This window comes from Cheilinus undulatus, linkage group 1, assembly GCF_018320785.1.
Source record: "Cheilinus undulatus linkage group 1, ASM1832078v1, whole genome shotgun sequence".
Classification (NCBI taxonomy): Eukaryota; Metazoa; Chordata; class Actinopteri; order Labriformes; family Labridae; genus Cheilinus; species Cheilinus undulatus.
The window spans coordinates 7569843-7589300 of record NC_054865.1 but is presented as its reverse complement, the minus strand read 5'-3'; the positions used below and the strand labels follow the sequence as shown (position 1 = coordinate 7589300).

The window sequence follows — 19458 nt, the reverse complement described above, 5'->3', positions numbered from 1 at the left end:
GCAGACAAAGTGAATTCAGGAAACCTTGAAACAGTGAGTTCTACAAATAGAAAAGATGACAACAAAAAAGAGACTTCTACGTAAAGTTATATGTTCATTCTTCACACAGGTGGATTAGAACCACATTCTTTGTATAGGCTACTTCCGGTATTCTGCAGCTGACCATTCTCTGCGCTACTGAGTATGTCAGCTGTTAGGTATGGAAGCGAGTCTTCCAGGTGGTCAGTGCAGGTTTGAATCTGAAATACAGCTCCTTTTTTCAATGTCAGTCCCCACTCTATCTCTTCTTGATTTCCTATGCCAGTGTTTCCCAACCGTTTTTCTTTGGAGCCCCCCCATACATGTACCTAATAAAAGCATACCCCCCCCCCCCCCCCCCCCCCAGGACCCAACAGAGAAGAAAAAGTGACGCACTGCTGCTAAAAATCAACATAGATTTTAATTCTTTCACTGATAAAACCCTGAAAAAAGCCTATGCACGCTTTTCTTATCATAAGACCTTAGGAAAAATTACGTAATTACTGCTTTTTCATGGTCTTAGTCAATATTTTCAAATCTGATTTTAGCAGCCTCAGAGCAGACAAAGCCTCGTGAACTCCCTAAGATCTTTGGTGTGCCCCCCTGGGGGTTCCCGGACTCCAGGATTGGAACCAATGTCCTATGCTATCCAATGTCATGTCCTCTCCAAATAAAGATGTAAAGCTCCCAAGTCAAACTTATTTAAGAAAGACATTATATTAAGTATTGAGACTTATTTTTTCAGGATAATCCAGTCGTATTGTTCCCAGAATGACACCTTCAAACGTCTCATCTCTGACCAACAAACCACATCCCAAATTTGACATTTGAGCATCTGAAACCAGACGGCGTTTGACATTTTCCATGAATTACTCTCCGTTTATTAGCCATCATCAAAACCATGATTCATTTCTGAAGACTGAGCAGACATTTACCAGTTTAATCAATCCAGAAATGATGTGTCTGCTCTGATTGTTGTAATCTAGTCTGCTTTTTCATGCCATCACAGAAACGTGCCGTCTGTCAGCGCAGACCTGCTGTACGACCGCGACTTCCTCTGATAGACGAGCTTAATCTGTGTGTAAATGTCACAGCGGCTTGTTTACATCCAGTGTGTGTGTGATGTGTGACAGTAACACCTCGGTGTGACAGTTCGTCTGTAATCACAAAGACGTTTCACCTCAGCTGCACTTATTTACATTTTCAGCAGGGAAACTAGAAAGAAGCTGTGGGCTGAGAAAAGTCAAGTAAATAAAAGAAACTCTCATAAACACCTTCAGCGTGAGCTGACAAGCATCTCTGTCTGAGAAAATAGAATAATTCACTCTTTATTTCCTTCAGTGTACATCCAAGTATCACAATTTACACACAGAAAGATGGATGAATGGTGGGAGGGGTTGGATTTCAATGCTTTTCCATTGAAATTGACTTAAAATAGTTTAAAACAAAATCACATTATGCAAAGAAAGGCAGATTATTTTTGATAAAATGGCTGTAAAAGAGACACCCCAGTGGATTCATACAGAAAAACAACAGCAAAGGAGAGTGTAAAACTTAGATAAAGGAATGCAATCCATCTACGATATAAAGCTGAGAAATGAATAAAACCATATCAGTTGGAGGTAAGGCACTTCCTGTTAAGAAAAAGTTTTTTTTTCTTAATGCCACTAAAACTGAACTTTTTAAGGTATATTTTTGAGTTTTTAATGCTTCTACTGGTGGAAGAGGAAGGTGGAGAGAATTGGAAACAGGGTGAAATAAGGGTGATTGGGGGGGCATATGAAGAAGGAGCCAAATGCCAGACTTGAATCCAGCCGCCCAGGTATATAGGGCGCAACCTAACCAATACGCCATCAGCACCCCAAAACTGAACATTACAAGTACCTGACAACATTTTACTCTGAATGACATTGAACCAAGTCAAAGTTATCAGTATTACATAAAAACATCTAGATAATGGGGTTTACTTTGGAATGTGCACACCTCAGTCCGTGACCTGGATTTTAACTGAATAAATGCATAGAATCAGTTAACCAGACAAAGGTAGCAACTGGGAGCAATATTCTGATAATTTTGAATAAGCAAGGAGATGCAGTACAAGTGTCAGCTGAAGTTAAACAGCTTAAAATAAATGGATTGTTTTGGTAAACAGGGCAACAGGAAGAAGGCCCATAACTGCAAAGACATGGTGTATGGATGCATAATAAAAAAAAATCAGGAGTGTTGGAGGGCTGTATCTGACCAGAATGATGTGAAACAAACCAGTTAAGAGACTTGGGAGAAGGGATAAACCTGCCTCAGTATGGTACGAGGCAGCTGGGTCTTGTCTGAGTGTGCCCCAGATGATGATAATGGACAATTATGCAGCCAAAGGAGAAATGCACTTATGCATACACTCTTTGCAAAGGATTGGATAATAATAATAATAATAATAACTTTATTTATAGAACACTTTTAAAAACAAAGGTTTACAAAGTGCTTTGACATGGTTAAGAGCAAAACAACTAAGAAAAGACAGAGACAACAGTACAGTGATACCCAGAAACATCAACAGAATACAGCAGTGCAACCAGCTACACAGGTTGAGACCAAGAGGACCAAAATGCAGGAGTAAGCAGCTAAAAGGGACATAGAGCATAGAGAGGTAATATATATATATCTATATATCTATATATAGATATAGATATATCTATATCTATATCTATATATAGATATATATATATATCTATATATAGATATAGATAGATCTATCTATCTATCTATCTATCTATCTATCTATCTATCTATCTATCTAATCTCCCATCTCTGAGCTCTGCATAATACAGTTCCTTTGACCTTATGGTTTGGTTTTGGCTCTGATATGCATTGTCAGCAGTGAGGCCTTCTACAGAGAGGTGTGTGCCTTTCTAAATCATGTCCAATCAGTTTATCTCAACAAAGATCAAGAGGAATTGGAGGAGCCTGAGCAAAATTTCAAGTGTTGTTCCAAAGGGTCTTAGTACTTATTTGCAAACATTTCTCAAACTCTGTTTTCACTCTGTCATGATGGGGTACTGAGTGTAGATGAATGAAAATGTAACTGTTTTTTTTATTGTAGCTTCAGGCTGCTACATAACAACAACTAAAAAAATAAAGGGGGTCTGGAACAATGTGAGAACAGGCCATAGAGAGACTTGGGATAGGGGACAAACATGCTTTAGTACAGTATGGGGCAGCTGGGATTTGTGTCAGTGCACCCCAAATGATGATCATGGATGACAATGGAGCAAAAAGGAGAAATGCACTCATGCACGTTTTACAGAGCAGTGAGCGGCTACAGACAGAAGTGATGGAAAAAAATATAAATGATCTGAGTGACTGAGACAACAGATTCCTTAATGTAGAGAAGGAAAAACTACAGAAGGATCAGCATGCATATTCAATTGTTAGCTTGACGCTAACACTCATGAGAAATTGCCATTAACAGGCTAACTAGCAATGGATAATTCTACTTTTTGCTTCAGAAATGACCTGTGCCAAGTGCTCATTAAATGACTAGATTGCTTGTCAGTGCGCTGATGGATTTGTAGGTTGTATGATTATACACAGCTGTTGAGTAAACACCTGTGATATTAAAAAGAAAGGGCTGGTATGACTGATATGAACGTTAGCATCTTTGTTGATGGCATAATGAATAACAAAGTAACATTTCTGAAAAGCTGTGCCTTTCCCTCCTGAAACTCTTCTACATTCAGCCGTGGTCTCCAGAATCTACACATTTTCTTTGCTGTTTTCTGGCCCTGGAACTCCAGATGTGCCTGGCATCTGTCTCCAGTATCACTGCCAGGTTTGAGACGGCTTTAGAGGAATGGATCTGGTCCAAAACGGGCAGAGAAGCAGCTCCTGGTCAAACGCTGGCACCAGAATCGGACCGATGGTTAGCTCTGGCCGGTTATTTCATGTCATAAATCTGCCGTGATGTGTAACAGATGTTGGCAGAACCATTTCTGGCCTGGCCCGCTGGCTTGTTTTAGTGTAAATATTTTAGTGTTTCTTTCATTTTTAATGCCTTTTCTGCTGGAAGATTCTTAAATATTTGTTCTTGGAAACATATTTTCATTAAATGTGGACATTGTGGTCATTTTTCTTGTTATTTAACCAGTGTTGGTGTTGTAATTCTGACACCTTCTGTTTCATCCTTGTTTGCATTCAGTGCTGCCACCTGCTGTATTTACTTTAGTTTGATCTGTAATTGTTTTATTGTGGTGTCTGCTTTTGTAAAGGGTTCTCCCTTGAGCTGTTTTCTGAGGACTTAGATGAAAACAATGATAAATGGGGCAAGTTTCTTAATCACAAGAAGACAGAGTTTATATAAAAAACAACCATGTTCATTTGGAGTAGTCCCATTTTATTGTCTCCACCAGCTCACTGTAAAGAGTTAAGTTCATCTGATCTAAAAAGTAAAAAAATATTTTAGTTTTTAACTCATGTTTTTTCCAAAGTTCAGTTAAAACCAGAAAGACGTCTGCCAGTCTAAAAGTACTTTTTAAATAAAGCAGCAGAGACAGAAACAGCAGAGTGCTCGTGTCTTTTCTGTCCATTTCACAAACCCACTGATTTGAAAATAACCACCCGGCCTCCCTCCGCTTCCCTCAGCGAGCCCGGGTGTACAGTGGTGGTGTCGGGGTGGTGTAGCGAGGATGTATCGGTGGTGTAGCCAGGGTTTCTGGGAGCTGAGGGGGGTTAATGATGCGTAGAGCGATGCTATGATAACCTCATTATTCTCCAGCGCTCGCTCCAGCATCCTCTGCCAACTCCAGCCGCTACTGAAGCAGCAGAGAGGGCGAGTCGATGGGTTAATCGTGCATGCAGAGTGGATATCTGAGTAACTCTGTGTGTATGGGAGAGGGTGGCGCACTTGGCTTGTTTACTTGGCAGAATTAGATCACACTGGTTCAGTTTTATTCAAATGTTAGAGACATTTATTGACATGTATTTGTAAACTCAAATCATAATTCAACCAGGAGAAAAATATTGCACCAGTAAATCTCAAATTAAGTAAATGGGAAATCTGGTAACCCTTTACGGCTAGACCCTGACAGATGAGACACAGCCATACTCCACATTAACATCACTTATCTTCTGCTGGTACAAACACAGTCTTCACACAGAGATTTAATGAATGGATACTACTTTTTATTGCATGCCAAATCCTACATGATTTCTGCAGTCCCATCCATGTCATCATGAAAATGTTTACAGCAGCCAGTCCCATGCATCAATTCATACGTATAGTATAAGATGGAAGCCATGAGAAAGTCCTCTTCTGAATCTGAAAAATCTAAAGTGTAATGAATCACATGGAGGAGTAAAACATAAAGATTATTGATAAATGAAATCAGAGAGTTCCAGTCCTTTAAGTCAGTGGTTCTCAACTGGTTTAGTCACGGGACCCACCACCAACTCCTCAAGGACAATTGCAACTCAAATTTTGGAGATCTTTTTGGCCAATCTGATGTATTAAATAAGAAAAAGTAGAACTTGGGCCAAAGGCAGCACAAAAAGTGTAACAAAACAATGAAACAGGACTAAACAAGGGTTTTATTGTTTTATTGCATCTCATAGACAATTTAGTGCAATATTTGCCCACTGAAAAGGGCTTCGCGACCCGCTTTTGGGTCTTGACTTTTCCCATCGATTAGAAACCTCTTGTGGAACTTTTAAATTTAGTTCTGTGTTAGAAAATCTCCCCTTGAAGAGTTTCTATGCTAAGGCCTTGTCCACACAGGGACGAAAACGTTATATTTCCATTTCATTTTGAAAAAGTTTTCCGTAAATACGGGATCATTTCAGGAAATGGCCGTGCATGCACAGAACGACTGGAAATGCTGTAGTACATACGCCAAGTCTGTACGTGGCGCTGTTTTGCTGCCATGGAAATGCACCAAAAGAGAGAATAAGATCACAGAAAACTGACACAAACTTTCTTCTAGTTGCCCTTCTGATTGTTTGCTGCAGTGGATTTACGAACCTTTGGTGTGTGCTGTTCTCAGTGGTGGTAAAGGAGCATTAGATTTTGCTGCAACAGCCGTAATAAGCCCAATAGCTTTTGGAGCACGAGCACAACCCTGTAATCCGCCATTGTTGTTTTGGTTCGATATTGACATGCGGGGTAAGTGGGCTACGCTATGTAAGATGTAATTGTTTCAAGAAAGATTTGGTTGGCTGTCCACACAGAGACGACACATGTGGACGGGGTCTCAGATAACAGTGTGCCACAGAAGCAATTAAGTGCTTTGAAAAGAAGCCCCTGGAACAAAACGTTCAGGGCAACCGATTAAGTATAAATGTCAACCTTAAAGACTCTGTCTAGCCTCGCTGGGTTGTCATTTGAATCTAACTAGTGTCCTACAAGGTTTATTTTCTAAGCATTGTATCACCATTTCCTTTTTAAGCATGTTAATGGCAAAATGAGGGAGAAAAGCTGTTAAAGAGGCGCTTAGCTTGCAGCTACTTTGTCCTAATTCACTTGTATTGCAGGTGGCTTCACTGCACACAGCATGTATGGATACTGAGCCACAATGGATCCTCTTTAACAGCTTTTCTCCATCATTTTGCCATAAACATGCTTTTAAAGGAAACTATACTATGTTTTTTAGTACATGAACCCTGTGGTGTCCTGGTTGGATTGATATGAAAATCTAGCTCATGAAGACAAGTGACCAGTGACTCTAGAGCGATGTAAATAAGCCACACTCTTTGCTTAGTGGCAGACTATTCACTAGGCAGATCATGACAGTTGACAGGATGGGCTCAAATATGTGCCAGCTGACCACCTCTATATGCAGTCTGAGCTATCTGATATCAAAAAGTCCTCAGTACACTCAGAGGTGAATTCACACTAAGGATTACCACGTGGTATCTGAATGCCCAGAGTGGTTTTAATGCTGGGTATAAATGTTGTTAAAGAGTTCGGGAAACAAATGTCATCCACATTTCCTCCTGCTTGGGTCCAAACGTGCTCAAATCTGTCAAGTGTATTCTTCTTAGAAGAGATATCAGCAGCTTGTTCACTTTCACAGTATTTTTCTCCTCATTCTCAGTCTGCCCTCTTCCAAATGAGCTACTTCACCACAAACTGTCCAGAACTGTTTCCTCTAACAGCATCAAATGTGTCTAAAAAAATCACTTTGAAATAACATGTTGAGTCTTTTAGCAGAATGTGGTCTTTCTCTGTCAGCATTCCCACCTCAGAGGGAGCAGACAGAAAAATCCTAACTACTCCTCCTCCTCCTCTTCCTCTTCATTTCTGTATTCCAGGCAGGAGAAAAAGTCTACTTAAAGCTTTTAACCCCCCTCGACCCCCAATCTGCTCTCCCCCACCTACAGCCGAAGCCCAATCCCTCCCTGAGTCCCCAAACTCATCTCCAAATCTTTCTTATCTCAGCTCCTCCCTCTCAGTTTTTCACACAGCAGCAGCAGTCAGATCTGTTCTTGGCTCTTTCTTCTGTTTGGGGAATTTAGGAATTCAAAACCTGAGTTCACCCCAAACTTCTAACCTGCTTTCCCACCAAACATCCAGCCTGCACCATCAGTTTGCCTCACTCTGTTTGTCCAGGTGAGAGGGATGCTTGTTATTAATTCATGCTGTGACGAGTTACGGATGAGCTGAGAGTAAACATCAGCAGACTTTCGCCTGCCTTTGTTTCTCTTAGAGGATTATCTTTTCAGTTCTTTGTGTGAATGTGGAGCTTTTTAACTTTTAAACTGCTTTTTACAGATTCTTTTTGGTTTTAATGGTGGATAGTTACAAAAAACTTTATAGCTTGGGTTGGCTTGGCTCCACCAAGGAGACAGACGGTTCATCTTAACTTGTGGAGCGTATACCTCACCTTTAGAGTATTAAAGTTGGTAAAACCATCCAATGTGGGTAAAGATATGCCTAGTAACTTACTTTTAAAGCGTAAAGATAGAAGAAGCACACATCACAGCTTTTCATCAGTGACTAAGAAGAGACAAAGAGGAGGTGGAGGAGGGCGAAGGTGGGCCCTGCTACCACCACATCTCAGAATGAGTTCAACCTTCTGTGCAGCAGAGAAAGGAGACTTTCAGGCCAGAGATGTATTTGCTGTTTCCCCTTGTGTTTGCATTTGCATCTGGCTTTGTCGTGAGCATCCTTGCAAACATGCTTTTATACGAGATGCATGCCACTGAATGATTCCACTGGAGGGCACATGAGCGAGCTTAGACCATATACAACCACCTGATGTGTGGGATGTAAACTAAAAACATGGAGGCACTTGAGAAGGCTACTTTGATGTTAATTCTAAAGTCAACATGGATTAACATCAGTAACCAATAAGCTCCATCAGATCAGCATGGTCAAAACTAGTGCTTCACAATTTGGTAGTAATGTGCTAATGCATTTTTACTCAACTGAAGTTGTGATTAAGCTGTAATACATACATGATATCATGACTGTACATGCTTGGTTATCTGGCAAAATACAGAGAGTAATGATATTTTAGGTACATCTACAATTAGGGATGCACGATATTATTGGCCTAATATCAGAATCAGCAGATATCAAAATTTCTGCTGATATTTTGCCTCTGTATTTAGCATATATCAAGTGTAAATTTTGTCCTTATATACTAATAAATTAGTGACATTTAAGGCTGAACTAACAGACCCATGTCAGTTGAGGTCTTTTTCTTCATTTGTCCTCCTTAAAGTGTTTTTAAGGACTAAAGTTTGTTTCCTTGGTCATCCTCAAACCTTAAAGTGTGTCCAAAAAGACTGAAATTTCTTGTCTTAAAAGCATATTCAGATATCAATATTGATATCAATATCGACTGAAATGAATCCGTAAACATTAGCATATCGCGTATCGGCAAAAATCCAATATCATGCATCTCTATCTAAAATAGTGGCACTATTGTTAATTTGCTGGACTTTCCACAGACATTTATATACACCTTTTAAATGCTTATAATACAAAGATACTTGCAGCTTTTAAGGGGATTATGTAATTGCACAGCCTAACATTCAGAACACTCTGACTTCTAGTGGGGGGCAGCAATCTGGTGTCACTGTAGGGCTGTCCCTATCAATTATTTTATCATTTATTTTTATCAATTTTTTCCTTGAATAGTCAAGTGATCTATTGGTTGTTTTGGGGTGAATAAGCTCTCTTAATATAATTAATTTGGCTACAAATTTTGCAAATATTTTGAACACTTGTCGTTTCTATTTATATTTTTTATTCTTCTCTTTAACACAATATGCCAACCTGACACGCTAGATGGATTTTTTTCACACATCCATCTGGTAAACCTCTCACAGACTGCATTCGGAAAAGGGCAGAGCGCAAAAAAAAAAATTTGGAGAGTGATTGGATGAACATTCTGTCTGCCACATCTTTATGGGCCAATCAGAGCAACAAAACACGTAGCGTTGTAGGTGCGCTGTCACAGAGGAGTAAACTCCATAGAAAACTGCATAACATAAACCATGGCGACTGTAGACATGTCAGTACATGACTTTTGTCATTGTTTAAAAGAAAACAACTCACTGCTGTTCTTTGTTCTTCTTTTAAGAAAGAAATATCGTCAAGTTCTGATAAAATTGGCGCTTTAGCAGCATCCACGCTAATCTCTTCCGCTATAATTGCACTGGCCTCTTGCTGCTGCTTGCTTACGTCATGACTCTGCCGCGCTAGAAAGTACTGCCTCTTACTCCTGATTGGTCCTGTCACTTTCTAACTGGGCCCAAACTGTTCAGACGGGAGCTGCAAGATGGATTCACCAGTGAGAAACACGGAAATGGGCATATCCGTCTGCTTGGCAAGATTACAAATATGAATGACAAGTATGTAAAACACTGAATGTGTGGACAGCTCAGCAGACGTCTGAGGCGTGTCAGGGTTTTGGTTTCCATGGAAAAAAAATCTCTAAGGTGCCTTTTTTTTCCTTCTGAAAAATAGACACTAAAGACATATGGAAATAAAGTTAATTGGCATAATTGTTGAATAAGCATCATCTCTTTATCACAAAGGTGCTAGAAATAGATATGAGTATGTATCTGAAAAGTATAAACATGTAATGAACATCAGGTCACTTTCTTAAATCCCTCAGGCACATGTGTATGCTTGGGAATCCTTAAGTAACCTATTTAAATGCGCATACACTCTTTTTATTAAGTTATCCTGTAGTAATCTGTGTTAATCTGTGTTAAACTTTAACATGAGAAAGAAACTAAATCTGCCCTTTCACTCCTCTGCTGTGTAAATGATGATCAGATGACTGAAGGCATGCAGATGCCTTTGACTCTCCAAGATCCTAAGACCTAAAGAGGAAGAAATTACCCTCTCTCTCACCGAGCAGCACTGTGATAGGCGTTGATGATCACCCTCCTCCCCCCTCCTCCCCCAGGTCGTATAGAGCAGCTTTAATGGCTGCTGTTGTTTCACACTACGATCCAATCTGGCGGTAATCCTGCAGCCATCAGAGGGCTGTTAGCACACAAACAACAGAAGCTCTCCTGCTATCAGCTGCAGTAAAAACGAGCCGGGACCTCCTGCAGGTTGGGATGACTCCAGCCCCCGCTTCCCTCCTCACTCTTCCCCTGTCCTCGCACCCTCCTTGATGTGGATGCAGATTAGGCCGCCGGCTTGCATGTGGAGAGTTTGTCACACTCTCGGGCTCAGATTGGACTCGGGGGCAGAGTTTTGCGGGGCTTATGACAGGCGTCACGTCGTCTCCCTGTGCTGTGCCCGGCTGCAGAGACGAGCTGCCATCTGGACGGAGCACAAAGAGCACCAGGGAGGACAAAATAAAGACAATGCTCTCTTTTTATGGAGTTTTTCTTATCCTTCTAGTTTCACTCATGCTCGCTGCCTTTCTGCCCCGCTCTGCCCCGCTCTGCCCCCCCAGAGGCTGTCTCTCCTCCCAAAAGTTGTCATTGTGAGTCCTGCCTGCAGAGTTGGTTGTTTCTGTGACAATCAGGGATGTTTTTAATCTACTGAATACATCTGATTGAAACTGCAGGACACACAAGTGATCCAGGCACTTCAATTAGCTGTTGGCTATGTTAATCCTTCAATGCTGATGTCTAAAAACTCTGTTTTTTGCTCTATGGGATCCAAAACATCCAAGAGAGAAGCACTCAGACTCTTTTAGACTAAGTTAAATGTTGAAAAATCTTTTTTAGGACTGATTTGTTGATCTTTTAGTGAGTATATTTAAACTTTTGGGATGATCAGTTGGTTAAACAGTCAAATTAATGCCAACAAAAACAGACTGATAAATATATATTGTTTAACTTTTCTAAAAGATTGCTGGCATTGACTTGAATGATCTCCGCCTTGTTTTCCAAGTCAGACACAGTCAGAAATCAAAGGTCATCCTGCAGTCAGAGTTTAGACTTGTGCCAACACAGAGGAGATTAACTTAGCCAGCAAATACAGTATCTAAGGTTATTTTCCATTAGCAGTCTAGTTTTAAATAAGCCGCCATTGCACAAATAGTGGCATTGAAAGTCTGGCATCCATGGGGACAGAAGCGAGTACATTGGGTGCAGACTAATTGGAAGAAAGTTAACTTCCTCAGTCAGTTCTATGTGATATAAAGCTACAATATGGTGGGACTGTCAGCAGTAATGCATTACAAATCCATTTTCTTATGCTTCTCTGGGGTGGGGTCACAATGGCAACAGGCTAAGCAAGTCGGTCCAGATATTCCTATCCCCTGTAGCATTTTTAAGCTCTTCCTTGGGGATTCCAAGGCCATATGAGACATTTCATCTATTATGATTTTATCGATGAGTTTCTCATTTCTAAGCTGTTTAAAGTGGCATTCCTAGTTCGCTCTGCAAGCAATTGCATCCCTAATGCTTTACCCGCAATTTCCACATAGGCTAGGACTAGTGCGCCGTGCACCGAAGTGCCGCGGGTTTGGTCTGACCTACAGGCGAGGGACCTCGCCCACTGGAAGCGAGTCTAGAGCGCAGCGCCGTGGCACGCAGACCTGATCAGCAGGAAGAGATCACGGGAGAACTGCGAGTTCACGCAGGAATAGTCTGTCAACACCGGACTGTTTTACCTTTTGGGGTTAATTTATCATCCTTTCTGGTAAAAGTCCACGATATTATTGCTTCCGCCACTGGGTGAGTACATTAGTAATGTTTGCTTAAAGATCTGTGGTTTTATGTACAATTCTTTGGCTAAATATCCCCAAAAGTTAAATTTTCCTCACCAATGGCACTGTTGTAGCTCTGTGACCCACTGACCTCTTGGTGACCCTTTGCTCTCGTTTCAAAATGAGACATAATGTTGATATAGTGATGATTTATGATCCAGAGTCCATGCATTGTGTTTTATTTTGAAAGTACCAGATGTTCTAAGCTTGTGACTTCCATGGTTGGTGCTTTCTGAACGACAGTGAGTTTACGAGGTTTGGCAGTGGCCGGTGCTGAAAACAGACCTGCAGTGTATCTGAAACGAAGTGGACCGGAGTGTTGGTCCAGGCATGCGCTGCTGCTGGTCTACAGCGCCGGCTATGGAAATGCTCTGATAGACTAGAGAGGGAGCAATTTACTCCGCAGAATGATTCGCTGGCGTTCCGCGGTGCGCACGCTGTATATGGAAATTGGAGGTTACAAGTAGCTTGCAACGTGAACCAGGAATGCCACTTTTGACAGCTTTTCTCCTTCTTTATGAGAAACTCATCAATAAAACCAAATCAAGGTTAAAAATCTTCTGAGTCATCAATTTAAATGCTTCTGGGGACTCAAGCTTTCAAATTTCTTCAAGAAATGACACTAGAACTTGTAAAATTTAATATCCAGAAGACCACTTCTATTGCAGTTTTTAATGTTCTACTTATTTACCTCTTAAGCGCAGTTTGGTCCTTATTTATAGTTCTTTCTTCCAAACTTAATGTTTATTTTGTTGCTCCTTCATTCCTTTTACTTTAATTCTATTCTATAATGCATTTATGTCTTAAATTGTTAATATACCCCTTGTTAAAGTGGCTCTTCCTAGTGAAATGATTTCACATGATTGCTCTTCTATAACTAAAGTGATGATACTAAACTTAAATCTTGTGTTTTTGCCTCCTCTGTACACAAACAGTTGCCTTTGCTGCATGCATCATGCAGCTCTTAGCTTCATTTTTACACGTCTCAATGAATGCTGAACAGAAAAGAAAAATCCAAACAAATTATCCTGTTTGCTGTGATTAAATTAAAGAAAGGGAAATCCTGATCTGTTTTAAATGATGACAGTCAGTAGCGTTCTGAGCTGCTCCTCTGTTGCTTTTCTCGCATCATCTTCAGTCGTTCTGTAACGTAAATCCTCACATTTGTCTTCATTTTCAGCTGGAAAATACTCTCAGCATCTCTAATCTCCCTCACCTGTGCATATTTATCTGTTTCCAGACTGGATCTTCTCCTGAGCTTCCCGCTGGAGTCGTTGATTGAGGATCCTTTCAGTCACGCTTTTTCGTTCTGGGATTTACATCTGCCAAATCTGGTGAGTACAAGTACTTCTCATTCTTGCTTCAGATGTTACTCTCTACATCTCCTCACTCTTTCTCGTCCTCTCGGTGAGCATGTGTGGGTGCGTGGGAGTGTGAGGAAGTGTTTTTGCCAAGGTTGAAAATGATTCCTGCAAAATCAGGACAGAAAGAAAAACAGTTTTCCGTTTGTGGATGAAACTGAAAAATCTGCATGAGATGAGAAAATTCAGGACAATGTGCAAAAGTGTTGTCCTTGGGTGTGTTGTTTGGCTCATTGTTGATTTTCTTATATTCACTCTTGTGTGACAGCTTTATGACAACTCTGTCGCATTGCTTTTAAAGCTATTTAAGTCCTTAGAAACATCCTGATTGAACACAAAGTTCTTCTAAAGGCTTAAATCAGAAATGAATTTGAAGTTCTTCCAAAGGAAGTGATGTCTTTATTAGACCATGTCTTATTTTGACATATTTTAAGATATAAATGATGAATGTGTGCATAACGTTTTGAATGCTCTCTGTGGATTTGTCAGCCAGCTGTTGTGAAACAGATTGTTGTTGCTGTAATGCTTTCCTTTTGGGCAAATGCATAAAAGTAGATTCTTTCCGCTACAAACTCATGTCTTTGCCTCTGTGAGGCTCGTGGTGTTCTCATACGTACACAAACTCCCTAAAATTCCTCACATTTCTGAGTTATCTGCATGTATGAACAGAAATGGACAGATTCTTAACCCTACCTGCTCCTGCCACAGACCTAGATCTAGAAACAAGGGATGTACAGATGAACTGGTTTAACATAATTGCGTAATAATAGTGGCCCTTTTAGCAAAACTGGACCATCAGCAAATAATGTGGACAAATGGCAGCAGCAGATCTTTATCTATTGTGTCATATCAATTTAATGCTGTTTTTTTGCACACCTAATGTCTGATTTAGAGAGGAGATCTGACATTGGGCTGAAGATACAAACTGTTGGATATACTCTGAACTGGTTTCATGGTCAAATGTGAGAAAATGTTAATACTGTGGGAGTCCAATACCTCACCAAGTCATGAAAAAAGATATCCGCTTCAGTATCAGCCTTTGGTAAGAGAAGAATAACATCACTTCCTGCTCTCCAGAGTGACCATGGCCCCATGTGGGTGCAAACAAGCCCAAACTAAGGCCGCGTTCACACCGCAGGCCTTAATGCACAGTTCTGATCTTTTCTCGGATCTGACTTTGTTTGGCTGTTCACACTCCCTAAAGATTAGAACTGATTTAGAACCACTTATGAAATTGGCCTGAATCTGATTTGAAAAAGTCAGAATCAATGTGACTTGTGCTGTTCACACTGTCAGAGAAAAATCAGATGAGTCATATGTGATGAAAAAAAATTAGGTTTATGTCACTTAACTGCAGTGTGAATGTAGCCTGATTGGTGGCAGATTTAGAGCAGAGGTTTCCAGACTCTGCAGCCTGCCACCCCCAAAATTAAGATGCCAGAGACCGGGGACCCCCACTGTGCCTGAAGGTAGTAAGAGCCTAGTAGAACACAGCCATGCAAATTCAAGAAATGTAATGTGCAGACTTACCTTTAAAGGATTATTTAAACACGACTTTGATTTTAGCATATAATATGACCTTGTGTTTATTTTACATTTCACATTTTTATTGATATATTTTATAAGAATGGATCAAATATATGATCTGAATGAATTTAAAAATAGTATTTGGTTTTGAGAAGGCATCTGTTGACCCTCTCTAAATGTCTTGTGACCCCTAAGGGAGGGCCACCTCCAAGTTGAGAACCACTGGATTAGAGAACAGTGGTTGCAATGTGTTTCAACACTGTTATGTTGAGTTTTGCACCTAAAGAAGATGTCAGATCTATGATCTGACACTAGGGCTATTTTGCCTGACCAGGGATCAGGGCTTTAACTATACAGAGCCCAGTGAGGAGAGAGAGAGAGAGAGAGAGCACCAGAGCACTCAATCCCAAGTCCCAAGCCCTTCTCCTGCTGAATGACACCCCATCTCTTGAACTGGTATGAATCCAACAGTTGTTCTTCAGTGTAACAGCATACTGTCTGAATCCTGCTGACACCCGTGCACACATCATAACCTTTGACATCTCCCTGTGCAATGTTGGATGCCTTTTAGTGCTGCTCCTTGACTAAACAGGCAGACCTCTCATGTCATAGGACAGGCTGTGTCTGGATTAGGATTAAATGTCCAGTTATTACATTTTTTTTGTTTTTTACCATGGTGGTAGGAATTTATACCATCTGATTCATAAACCGTGTCCCATTTAAACATAAGCAGTCAAGACCACAGTGACTCTTCTTGTTGATGTTAAATTACATCATATACAAATATAGGCTTTGATATTAGTTTTGCAACACAATTTGGTAATAATCAGGGGTTAAATCAGTCTGGAGAAGAACCATGGTACACTTGTCTGCATATGCGGCAGATTTTCATTTACGCAGGAAGGACAAGAGTGTTTTCTCATCCAGAGAGCTGCTGTTTGTGGCTCACTCAGAGGAAGAAGCTTTTCTTTAAAGCAAAAATCTTTCACATTCATGACAGAAACTGGTCAGAAATATAGACAGGACATGGCTCCATTAGGATGAGATGTCTGGAGCCGTGTGCAGCTGTTGAAATTCTTCTGTGCTAAAATCTTTGTAACATCAAAATTAAATCAGACAAAAGACAGTTCTCTCCATCTATGTAGAAAAATCCTGCCATCTCTATCAGCTTCTGTCTTTCTCGGTAGTGTGTTTGCTGAATATGCAGCTGCTGCCTGGCGTTTGCTGTTTGCTGTGCGCTCAGGAGCGTGTCCTTTTAACAGTATTACTCTTTGCCATAAAGATTGTTCCTTTTGCCTTGGGTGAGCTCACGGGCGAAAATGTGTGGTGATACTTTGATTTGTAAATATTGCAAATCAATATTTTTCAATATTATCTTTTGCCCCAAACCTTTTGTGCATATGTTAGGCCCACATCACATGTCCACCCTCCTTCATTTCCATTCTTGCTGGGCTTTGGCCAGTCTCACCCTGCTGTGCTGGGGCCAGGGGAACATGGAAGAGCGAACTCACCCTGGTCAAACGGACTGGACTTGAGGCTCAAATGCCTCCAAACCCCCCTGCACAGTACAGATCGCCTTATTTGAGTGCACACCCTAAATTGTAGACGCTACCAGGCACTGCTCAGGGGGAAGTACTTTGCAACAGCCCTGGAACTTGTAACTTAGGGCATGTCAGATGTTAAATGGTCATTTGCAGCTTTATGTTGAACAGAGGACTGGACTAGAACCTAAAATCAACACCTATTTAGAACATATAGGACATTTTTGTAAACCAGGAATCCGCCTGACTTGAAAGCTGAATTTGGACTGATTTGTGACCCTCAGAATAGAAATGGTATTGTGAGATGTTAAAGACACACACCCCTGGCATCCAGCAATATCATAACTGAGTTTCTGTGTTGATAGAGGCTTTCTTCATGCTACTTCTGATTGTCTCCTCTGTGCACTAGCATCTCCAGCCATTGTGTAAATGGAGGAAGGGGCTTAAAGGATGAAAACTTGCTGCTTTGTTTGTTTACTTTGCATCGTGTCACAAAGCATAATGTACCTCCTTTTTAAGTTAGGAACTTTCCAGTGAGAAGTTTCCCTAGATTAGAGGAAGGAGACCCCCCATATCAAAGCACAGCAGGGGGGGAATTGAGCTCTGTTCCCCCTGGTAGATTTCTCGCTGCTACATCCCCTCTGCTGTGCTCTCTGTTCCCTAACACACGTGCGCTGCATTAGATCAGCCCTCAATCAGTATAAAAACACAGTCTGCACAGTGTTGTGTGTACCCTGCACGCTGCATAACTGCATGAAAAGCAGTATTTCTGAGGCTGTGGGACTGCTGGTGGAAGCAGACGGAGTATGAGGCAATGTTTTCATCCCGATGAGATAAAAGCAGCTCGCTCGTCTGATCCGTCCTCCTCCTCTCTCTCGGCTGCTGCAGATTATTTAGAGTTTGGGAATAAAGAAGCACAAGAAGATCCACCGGCGTGCTGTCAGTGCCATCACAGGACATAAAACTCCAGCTTGATTTAGCTGTATGTTTGTGTGCGTGTGTTTCTATGGTAAATGCTCCTCTTTGCCAAAATGTTTAGATCCGGGTGTAGGTGGCTTCTGGAGGTGTTTGGATCCCATTTTAACTCAAACATCTCACAAGAATTTTCCCCTTAGCAAGCCTGAAAACATGTACCTGTGTATGTAGGTGTGCATAGAATACACAGGCAATGGTGTTTATATAACTCCGGATGAAAAAGTAAGATAGATAGACTCAAACATTTCTCTGTAGAATCCCCTTGTATCTTCTAAAACTCATAGCAGAGATTAAAAAGTCAGAAACTGTGATTGTAGTGTCACTATTGTTACTCTATTACTCGGCATGCTAGACTCATTACAGATGAAGCACAACAGGGGTGCAAGTAGATCCAACGTGCAAAGCTTCCGGCTGTACTCAGTCAGAGAATAAACTGTCCAATCAGAATCATTTGAGGTAAAAGAGGCGGGGTCTAGTTGAAGTGACTGCAAGCATGTAAACAATGTCGGTCTGGAAGAAATCGGCTTGAATGTAGCTATAGAAGTGATTTTATCAGACATATGCAACATTACTCAAATTGAGAAAAGAGACAATTATGTCTTGGAAAGTAGCTTGTTGCTTTTATCCAAACCAGACTGATGAGTGATTTATTTACCATCTGACTCTAGTGGGGCTTTTCCATGACATGGAGCAGCCCAGCGCGGCAGGGGATTTGTTTTTCCACTACAACAATGCTACCCGTCTGAGGGCATGTCTAGAGCTGATGACACAGAGGTTTGAGCCTTTTCGATCTCATCTGTACACTGTCTGATCTGATTGACTCTTTGTCAAGAGTCATAGTGGAAAAGCCAGATACCAGTGAACACGTTTAAAACCGTAATGAATGCGACCGACAGACCATACCCTGATCATTTCCTGAGATTTTCTCAAAAGGGACTGCACTTCCCAAATGTCGTACAGATGAATGTCAAATATATCCAATGCCATGGATATGTGAACAGTGTTGGAGTAGTTCCTCAGAAAAAGAGTAATCCATACCCATTACTGGTTAATTTCTAAAAAGTTATATTACTTACTTAAATGTATTTACAGTGTATGCTGCCAGTCTGTCACAGGCCTATTTTTATCAGCTTTTGTGGCTACCTGTTATAGTTTTTGAAAGTCAGGCTTTGGCTGCTTGTTTGGCGTCAGCCTCATGCATTTGTCTTGACCCTCACCTGGGCTCTGGGGGTCTTAAGGTACTAGCTTTGTGTCACTGCGTTTGCAGGAATTTGGAAGGAAGTGATGCAGCGCTCACGGCAGATACAGTAGTGTCTGGTCTGGTCACAGTTTAAACTTCACCGTCACATTCTTCTTCTTCTGTGCAACAAATTCAAAGTAGTGTTCACATCTCTACAAATCTAAATATGTCTGCAAAAGTCTGTGAGTGCCTTTCTCACAGTTTCCTCATTGTCCATCTGTGTAGCCATCCGTCTCTACCAAGGTGTTGCTCTAACTGAAAATGCTGCCCCTCTCACTGGATCAGTTTCTAAAGTGAAGGCAGAGCGCAGCGCAGCCAGATCAGGAGATCACAGGTTCCCTCTGACAGTATGTTACTTTGTGTTTCACAGGTTGATGTGCTGTTCAGTGGCTTCCTGTCTTGACCTTACAATGATGCAGTGATGAGATGGATAGGGGTGTAACAGTATTCATCAGTTCATTGCATGTCACACAACAAATGCGTCCTAATCAGTAAAAACAACGAGATCAAACTGATTTGACAGTATTACCCACCAATCTAGGTGACAGTGACATTTACATGTGTTTGTAAACTGCTAATAAACAACCAATAAAGAAGAGACAGAAACCATTGCAACGGAA

General features: G+C 41.0%; 1 protein-coding gene across 2 annotated transcripts in view; it reads left to right on the top strand.

Moving 5' to 3' along the window:
- large2 (LARGE xylosyl- and glucuronyltransferase 2) overlaps positions 1-19458 on the top strand; it is a 165037-nt gene that overhangs the window by 48063 nt on the left and 97516 nt on the right. The window contains exons 1-2 of one of the 2 annotated variants that reach the window (XM_041790499.1): positions 10902-10961; positions 13435-13528. The gene's annotated coding sequence lies outside the window, so the exon portion shown is untranslated. Of the gene's footprint in view, positions 1-10901; positions 10962-13434; positions 13529-19458 lie in introns of those variants that run through there. The other variant, XM_041790494.1, reaches the window with a different exon arrangement.